Raw genomic sequence first — 10,144 nt, forward strand, 5'->3', positions numbered from 1 at the left:
TTTGAAAAATGCCACCTAGGAACAGTTAGTAGGTACTCTCAGGAAGGTGCAGCATGGTGCACACTATGGGACAGGATCCCTGAGGCTGGTGCAGTGGGACAGGGTTGTTGGGGCAGGTAAAACTGAGTAGGAAACGTGAGCCAGAAACAACCGGGCAGGGACCCTGGTTCAGTTACAACAGAGCAGGAATCCTGGGGGAGATGCAAGGGGGCATGAGTCCTGGGGTAGGGATCTTGTAGTTGTGGCCCTGTGGCATGTGCAACTGGCAGGGACCCTGGGGCAGGTGCACTGTGACGTGCACCCAAGCTGGAATGTTCAGACAGGTGTGTGTTTGCTTCATGCAGCTGCTGTCTGAAGTAGAGAACCCTGGCAACTTCCCCAGAGGGGATTTTGGGAACTCCTTCCAAGAATCCCTTAGCTCCTAACTGAGAAGCTATACATTCCACAGATGGACCTTTATTGAGATGAGCAGATTCTAAGGGAGCTGCCTTGAATGAACAGCCAAAGAAAGCAGAAATGAAGAACAAGCAATTGCAGCAGACATGTTCAGTGTGTTTTCTACCAGAAAAGTAGGACTGGAAGAAACTGATTAAGTCAAATCACTTCTCTGTCTATCCATCCATCCATCCATCCATCCATCCATCCATCCATCCATCCACCCACCCACCCACCCACCCATCCATCCATCCATCCATCCATCCATCCATCCATCCATCCATCCATCCATTTCCCTGAGGGAAGTCAGCTTTTCTTTCTGAGAAGGTCAAAGCAGCGCTCCCTTGTGGTGACAATGAGGATTGTAGGCAGTGAGATAAGTGGTATTTATTTATTTATTTATTTATTTATTTATTTATTTATTTATTTCATGATCTGCGATAGACTGCCACTTGTGGCCAGTCCCCATCTGCATCAGCTGTACCATAAACCCATTCTCAGTGTGACACAGAAAAGGCCTAATTGGAAAGTATGTCCTCTCTCTAAGCGACACTGTATAATAACATACTCTGGACTGCAGGTCAGTCAAGGCCTGTGTTTAGGAGACTTGTGGACAGATGAATGTCTGTGAGTCTGGACTTAGACTCTGTGGAGGGCTCAGGTCACCTGACTGTCCTGAAGCTTCCCACTGTGATTTATTTCCCTCCTACAGAGCCAGACACCTGAGCAACTGCATTTCCTGGTTATCCCCTAATCCTCTTACACTGTGTACTGTGTTCAATCTCAGGGAGGGCCTGGGAATCTGAGAGACAACACTGAGCCCTCTGGGCCTGGCTGACTCAACCTGAGGCTACTCTGTGTGTCTTCATTTTGCTCACCCTCCAGAGACCTCAAAAGTCATCAGTGAGCTTGCTGAGAGGTCAGGAACCTCCATATTGGCCCAAGAGCAACTGTCCTCTTTTACAGGTTCATCCACAGAGCTTGTAATTCTGATTGGTGCAACAGTCAGGAAGAGTGAAAGATGTCATCTCCCAAAGACAAGTGCTGTGCTAGTGGACACTGAGGAACTTCAGGGATCAAACCCTTCCCCATTCTTCTCCAGCCCCTCTTGTTCTTCGTTGAGATGTTTCCTGCAGATCTAAAAGGTCCAGGAAATCCATGACATGGGTTTGAACATAATCTCGACATTTTATTCATTGCCTGATAACTAAGACTAGGTAAAATTTATTTATTTATTCATTCATTCATTCATTCATTCATTCATTCATTCAATCAATCATTCGTTATGCATACGTACAGGATTGCTGTATTTAGAAAGACCAGAGAGGGCATCAGATGTCATTAGAGACATTTGTGATCCTCCATGTGTTTGCTGGGATTTGAACTCAGGATCTCTGAAAGAGCATTCAGTGCTCTTAGCCACTTATCAATCTTTCCATTTTCCAGGCTAACTTTTTTACTTCCAATAGTGTCTTCTTTATTCAGGTTACATCCTGATCCCAGTCACTCTCCCTCTTCCCTTCCCAGTCCCACCTTACAAATCCTTTCTACCATAATGCTCTCCCTTCTCTTTGGACAATGGGAGAGTCCCTGGGTACCACACCACCCCGGGACATCTAGTCCCAGGTGGCCCGAGCACATTCTGCCCCACAGATTTACAATCAGGCAGTCCGGGTATGGGGAACAGATCCAATGGCAGGCAACACAGACTGAGACAGTCCTGGATCTACTTGTCAGATGACCCACATGGAGACCAACTGCAGATAGCTAACCCGGCTCTGGGGTTGATTGCACAGGCTCTAGCATACTCCATGGTCCAAGGTATCTGACGGTAGGGGACTTCTTGTAGTGTTTTAACCCAACCAGTTTCCTTGTCACTCTCCCCCCACTCTTCCACAAGACTTCCCGAGCTCCATCTGAGGATTGGCTGTGGCTTTCAGCTGCTGAGTGAAGCCTCTGGAGACAGGTGTGCTACTTTTCTGTCTGCAAGTAAATCAGAAAGAATATCATAAATAGCGTCAGAGGTTGTGTCAGTCACATGAGACAGATCTCACTTTGTGACAGTCATTGATTGGTTGGTCCCTCAATATCTGCTTTACCTTTATCCCTGCACACTTATTGGCCAGACAGATTTTGAGTTGAAGGTTTTGTGAATGTATTGATGTCTCCTTCCTCTTCTAGAAGTCTTTCTTGTTACAGGAGGTGGTCATTTCGTTTTCATGCTCTGGTAAGCCTGCAAGGGAGGCTTTGTGTTGGGTACAGTAGTTAAAAGCAAGACCTGGGAAGAGGAATGGCAGAGTTGTGATCTAGGACTTCCTGAAGCAGCCAGCTCTGGGTCCTGGGAGCCTAGGCAGGCTTTGCAGTCATAGAGCTCCATCCACTGCCCAAGTCCCATCCTGACACCTTCTCCATCTCTATTACAGACCATTGTAATTCTGGCATAGTCGCTCTGTCCTGGGCCCGATAGGCCATCCTACCCTGGAAGAACAGAGAGTTCAAGGACTGCCAAATTTCACTTAAGCAAACTTGTTCTCAGACTGTGTGGTTGCTCTGTCTTAGCTCTCATAACACACTTTCCTCTACGTTGCCTTAGGCTGTATCCTCCAAGCATCCCACCATGCATCAGCTCCATATCCTGACGAACCTACCTTAGGGTCCCTGATATTCCAGATACTTTAATGTTCTCCCAGGATGGACTGTGGCCTCTGGTGTGGCTCACATTGATCCTAGAAGTTCTTGGGAGCCTCCATGCCATGGCATAGGATGTCTCTGAATCCGCACTGGCCTGAGGGATTCCATCTGGCACAGGAATCTCTCCCTATTGTTGAATTTTGGCTCTTACGTTTTTCAGGAATGGCTCTGCATGTGGTCAACACACACTACCCTGGAAGACCAGAGAGTTCAAGGAGGGCCAACTTTCACTTAAGCAAACTTTTTCACAGAGTGTGTGGGTCCCATCAGCAGAGAGTAGCCTCCACATTGCAATGATGGGCAAACTTCTGCCTTTCAGCCATGATGGACTTTAGGATCTACACTGAGGACCCTCCACAAGCCACAGGTGGGTGATGTGTAAATTGGGCATGTTATTGGGTCAGGTCTTCAGTGCAGTGCCTTAAGCTGACAGCCTTTTAGGAGGGCATATGCTTCTCTATTAAATGAACTGGTTCCACTGTTGGCCTGGAGTCTGCTGTGTCTGCCCCTCATGCTCTCCTCCAAGTCTCTAACTGTCCCTAACTCTCCTTGATTGGCTGGTCAATCAGTCTTCATACCAGTCTAGAGCCATTCTATAAACACAGAGCCCAGACTGTCCTCTGCCGACGTTTAACAGGGCTGCTGGTTTAGTGTCCTGGGTTCCCTATGGGGGTGCAAACTCAAGTTTCTTAGGTCCCTATGTGTCTGACAAAAAGCCTTTAGAACAAGGTAGATGTGAAGAAATCAGGAAATAAACTCCTGCAGTACTTCATGTCTACCACTGGAGGGCTCTACACTTTTCTGGTCCTGGTGTGCTACTCAGCAAACCCTCTCACTGGAAGGCTCTGTGCCTGAAGCAGAGAACCTCTGCTAAACACAATGTTACCAAGAAACTGGCTGTATCTTCATGGCAGCCTGTAGAAGATTCTCCACGACCCTGAGGACCCAATTGGGAAAACTTAGGTAGGCAGGGTGTGGGAGCCACCAGGGCTGTATGGAGACCTTACCCAGAATTTAAACTCCAGCTGTGCATTCCGATTAACATGACCCACACTCCTATGAAGGTCTCTGGGTGGCTCCTGATATGAGTTGGGGGAGGGGGGAGGACAAGGAAGCTGGGTCAAGACAGAAGCACTGTCCTTACTCACTGCGTCTGGGCTTGTTCCTGCCCTAACTGGGAAGCAGGAACCAAACACCCACTCCTCATAGGACTGTCCGTGATGAGGCCAGCTGAGGATCTGAACTGTCAGCAAGAAAGACAGGAGCTGTATGTGCCACAAACCAGAGCACAGTGTCCCGCATAAGCCCATCTCTCAAATGATGCCATCTCCTCCCCAGAGTGGCTCCAGTCTGGGTTAGGAGTGGGTCATGTATTCCGAGGTCTCTGCTACTCCTGCAAACACAGCAATGGTGCCTTCTCATGTTCATCTATACTGAGCCTAGGGAGCAGCCAGAGGTCATACTCATGGGAATTCAGACTCAGTTCAATCTGCTATCCCCTAGCCCATGAGTCTGGACTCAACTTTAGTGGTCAAGGCCAGTGGTGTTTTTCCTGGACAAGACTTTGAGAATGTTAGTGACACATTGTATGCCCTTGGCTGGCCTTCACACTAATAGACCTGAGTGACCATTCCAGCCTGCCCTCAGGGATTCAGATCAGCATTGGCCAGATCAGGCTCTTTGCTACCTGTTCCTATAGCTCACCTCCACTGTAGTTCATGTGTCCTGGCTGCTGCATCTGCTCCAGAAGCTACCCGATGTCTTCCCACAGAATCCTGTTGTCCCTGTGGGCTCATCCACAGACATCTCACACTCTCCCTGCTGGGAGTTAGGCTGGATGCCTGCTGTGTGGGAGCTGCCTTGGCTTGTGGAGCAGAGTCAGAAGCAGCGGAGGAGATGTTGTCTGCTGCTCTTAATGTCCTCAGTGCCCAGGGATTGCCTGTGGTGTGGTTGTGGTCCAGCTCCAGTTAATCACTGATGTAAATTCAGCCCGTAGAAGCTGCGTACCCCATGAGGCACAGGGAGGACCATGACTGAGGGAGAACCATGCAATCCAGGACCCTTTTGGGATCAGGGAATATTCCAGGTCCCCTCTCACGTAGGATGCAAGGCTAGGAGCTCTGTGTGCCCTGACACAGGGGCATGGGATCGTGACTCCCATGAAATGCTCCTTCATACCTATTACATCATCAGCTTTGAGAAGGTCTTCCTCAGTAAGAACATTCCACACTGCTTGCCACTGCCATCTGGCTCTCTTTTCCAGGGCTGCATGCCCTCAGGAACATTGACATGTCTTCTATGAAAATTAATATTCTGTTAAATCATTTTGATAAACAGTTCTCAGAATGATATCTGTGTCCAGAATTAGTCATCAGCAATTCTGACGGGGACAGGGAATCAAAATCTTCCCCCTGCTCTTCATCCTCCTCTTTCTCCTCCTCTTCCTTCTCTTCATCCTCCTCCTCTTCTTTCTCCTCCTCTCTTCATCTTCCTCCTCCTCCTCCTCCTACACTCCTCTTTCTCCTCCTCCTGCTGCTGCTGTGCCTAATGCTGCTTCTGCTATTGTTGCTACTCCTGTTGCTGCTGTAGTTTCTGCTGGTGTCTTTTCCATTGCCATGTGTCTGAAATCACCTACTGTTTATACTGAGGACATGAAAGAATTTCCAGATGACACTGTGAAATAGACAAGACAATTTATTCCAAGCAAATAAGACAGTGAGGTAGAATTCTTAGCTTACCATTTGGGGCTTTGATTTGCCTTACTATATTATAACTTCTTTTTTCTACTTCTCAGTTGAGGTCTTTGAAAGAAACCATTTAGAACTATTGCCTATAAAATTCAATAGATCACTAGGTCTTAGGAACAAAAAAAAACCAGTATGCAAAACAATATGCATGCATGCAGGATTCTGACCATCAACAATAACCCACAAACTAGGTTGTTGATACTTATTCAATGACAAACCTTGTTAATTAGTTTTGAGGCTTAATGGAATGGGATGTTACATTTGAAAACATAAGACTCTGTTCTGCAGCACTTGTGATTGATGACCACATGTGAAAAGATCAGTAGCCCCTGGAGGAGTCCATGAGCCCATGAACCTCTTGTCCTCACCCTGTGGGAGCTATTGGCCTAAGGGGGAGCTGGAGTCCATCTGAAGGGATGGGCCAACTAGAAAACTCTATAGAGTGTGGAACTTATCAATCCTATTGGGTCCCTGCTGGAAAGAGGAGAAATCAAGAAGAGGGAGAAGGCTTGGTGTTGGGGAAACCTCATAAAGAACTTAGAGCAGATACAAGGTAAGAATTGTGGGGAAAATGGAAACCAGAGACAGAGGAAGGACCAGCATAGAGCAAACTGAAAAGGACAAAGCACAAAGGTACCTGGGCTATGCCGGCTGCTTGTTCTCTGGACTCTGCCTGTGGCTCATTTCTGGGGGGAGATTCTGTTCTGCCCCAGGCGAGGTTTCTTTCTCCTTGGCATGCAGCAACACAGCTTTATCAGGGCATTTGCTATATTCCTGGTCCACCCCTTAAAACCTCTGTGCCGGACCCTGCTGGGGATGGGCTTATCCTCAAATGGGGCTCTGTGGGAGAGTGGGTTGTCTTCTTTGATTTCCTTATTGCTACTCTTCTCACTGAAGATGCTTGTTGTTTGAATGCATGGGACACTCACGGCACATTTGTGATAGTGGTCCTGTGTAGGTGTCATCGGTAGAGGCCTGAGACAACCAGCCACAGTGGATCTTTTGCCTCCTTTTGGATGAGCATTCTGGCCATAGTGAGATACGTGACCATTGGAGGATGACACCCGTAAGGTGCCAAGGACTGGCAGGCTTCCACTCCTCTTTGGTTCTAATCTAAAAGCAGCAGCAGGATCAAGGCTAGGGAATGGGGCTGCAACGGGACTCACTTGCTGTGCCTGAGCTGTGCAGCCATCCCCCTGGAGAGCCTGCTTTTCTAGAAAGAAATAAGTTGCCATTTACTCATTATATTTTCTTTGTTTTAAAGAGTGTTTTACTACAGAGGCTTGGAATCCAATGCTTTTCATGGCATCCAAAATGGCCGGGTCTGGTGTGAGGGGAAGCAGTTCTTCATAGGGACCTATCAATCCGTTCCAGTGTTCTTTGAACCAAGGGTGTTTCATCGCCTTTCTTGCTGTTGGTCTAAAGTTGGGATTTACCCTCAGTAATTTACTAAGGAGGTCCTCCAGTTCTTTTGAAACCCCACAGGGAGCAGGATATACCCCTGCCACTACTTGTCTTTGCAGTTCTTGGATGATCACTGAATCAAATGGGAGCTTTCCCACTACCATACAGTACAAGACCACTCCTATAATCCACATATCATTCTTTGGCCCGTCATACCGATGGCCAAGGAGGAGTTCAGGGGAACCAAAGGAGTACGTGCCGCAGTGGTGGTTTAGCATTTTTCCAGGTTGAAATTGGGTGCTAAGCCTAAAGTCGATGACTTTGACCTTTTTGTTTTTATCAATCATTATATTGTCCAGTTTGAGGTCTCAGTGAACAATCCCCTTTCCATGGCAGTAGCTCACTGCTGACAATATCTGTTCAAATATTTGCCGGGTCTCATCCTCTTCTATGTGCCCTGACTCTCTGATGTACTGGTAGAGTTCTTGGCCTTCCACCAGCTCCATTATGAGGTATATTCTCGTTTCCTTTTCAATAACTTGTATGAGAGACACTATGTTGGGGTGGTTGATCTTTCTCATTATGTTTGCTTCCATCATGGCTGGCTGGAACCACTGCTTGTCCTTTCGCAGAACTTTGACAGCCACCGGGGTTCCTGTGTGCCGGTGGTGGGCCAGGAGGACTTTGGCGTTGCCCCCTTGCCCAATTGTCCCCAATACTTGGTATTGGGAATGGAAGTTGCCCTCCTCAGAGATACTGGGCTCGGGTGTAGGGGTTGGTAACTCCTCCTCAGTCTCTGTAGGCATTTTATCAGTACTAATGCTACCTAAAAATAACAAAAATGGAATCAAATATTGAAAAAGATGGAGCAATATAGGAGCTAAAATTACACTTGTGGTACCTAAAAGAAACAAACAAAAGAAAAAGAAAAAAAACAAACAAAGACAAAGTAAAAACTAGACTAGAAAAATAGAGCAAAATTATGAAAAAGTTAAGGGGAAAATATGAAGAGTCATAAGTAAAAGCCACCCAAATAACCAACCCCAAAAGAGAAAGCCAAGAGCACACACATACTAAATGCAATGATGAAAATAAAAATCGTCATACTACAATAGGATTGGGCGGCCAAAGATGGACAATACTATGAATAGATGTTTATTGAAGAAAAAAAAACAGATGAAAGAAACGAGAGGAGAAAGAATTAGTATAAGACAAAACAAAGAAATATAAAAAGCCAACACTTAAGGGAAAACTCCATTGAATTTCAGGACCTAGTGATCCACAAAAATCCACAAGTCTCCAGAGCAAAATACTGAAAATTATAATTAACCAACCACAAGGAATAAGGCAGATAAATATCAGTGAATAGTAAACCTTAAACAAAGGCCAAAGAGTCAAAGTGTCACAAAGGGAAAATTTGTATCAAGTCTAAGCCAATGATTGCTTGTACTCAATAAATAGAGAAACAGGAATAATGTAAAAGGATGAAACCGCAGGACATTGAAAATGGAGATAGAGTTAATCATCTGACTGCAGAACCGTAAATAATCAAAGCAGTAATATAGCATGTGAGAACATAAAAACCACTAAAAAATGAAACCAGCAATCCATAATAAATAAATAAATAAATAAAACAAAAAACAAAACCCCAATAAGGAAATAGCCAGTGGCGTGGCAATATGTGACCTAATTCTTTCTCTTGAAGTCATCCAAAAATCAATCAATCAATCAAGAAATAGGCAGCCAGCCATCTACATAGGCCTTTAAACTGATATTATGGGGTTGGCATACCAAATGCCTGGGAGCGACTGGTCAGCCAGCCCAGATACTTGGGCAGCTGCAGGTCAGTGAGAGAGCCTGTCTTGAAAATAAGGTTGAGAACCTACCTCAGGAACAGCAGTCGGGGTGACTTCTGGCCTCTACACTCTCTTGCACTGAGGTTCAGGTAATATAGATACAAGGGGCAAAGGGGGATGGGCACGTGCACACACAGACACACACACACACACACACACACACGCACACACACACACACACGGGCACTCACAAAGGCACAGGCACACACACAGGCACACACACAGAAATACACAGAAGTGAACTTATACTCACACAAACTCTTACAAACACCCAGATTCACACAAAACACGCATACTTACACACAAGCAAAGCTGGAAAAACACACGTCAGACACATACACACATACACACAGGGATACACATACGCACAAGAAGACATACACACATACAAACACATACACACATACAAACCTGTAAACTCACACACTCCTACATATACTGACAAACACACAGGCAAAAGTGTACACGCACTCACACACAGGCCAATCTGTCAACACACACTCTCTTACACACACTGATACATACACATATACACAGTACAGTAAAATTCGATACAACCACACACAGCTCACTAGATACAACCAAGTCGCAGAGGGCTCCACTCCACAACTCCTCTCAAAGCACTCAAAGAATTCCAGGCCTGGCAACAGCTTAATATGTGTTTGCTGGGCCGCCTCACAATCGCTCCTCATGAGGTCACAATAGGACCTGTCAACATGGTTGGGAAGGACTCTGAGACCGTGGCTTCAATGGGCTATGGAAAGACTTTAGGCTGTTAGAAATAAAACCCTGTAAGATGTTTAGCTGTCCATAGTTCTCTGTTTTGAATGTTTACTCTGCATCCTGCTTTAAAGTCCTCATGTCTACACTCAGGGTGTCACGTTATCTTTGAATTCTGAAGGATTAGCCTCAAACTGATGGTATAGTTTTCTTTTTTTTAAGACAAAGCTGTTTCTAAACTGACCCATCAAGAGGACACTGTTCTCATAAGTCCTCAGAAAGGCTCTAGGT

Source organism: Rattus norvegicus, chromosome 1, assembly GCF_036323735.1.
Source record: "Rattus norvegicus strain BN/NHsdMcwi chromosome 1, GRCr8, whole genome shotgun sequence".
Lineage (NCBI taxonomy): Eukaryota > Metazoa > Chordata > Mammalia > Rodentia > Muridae > Rattus > Rattus norvegicus.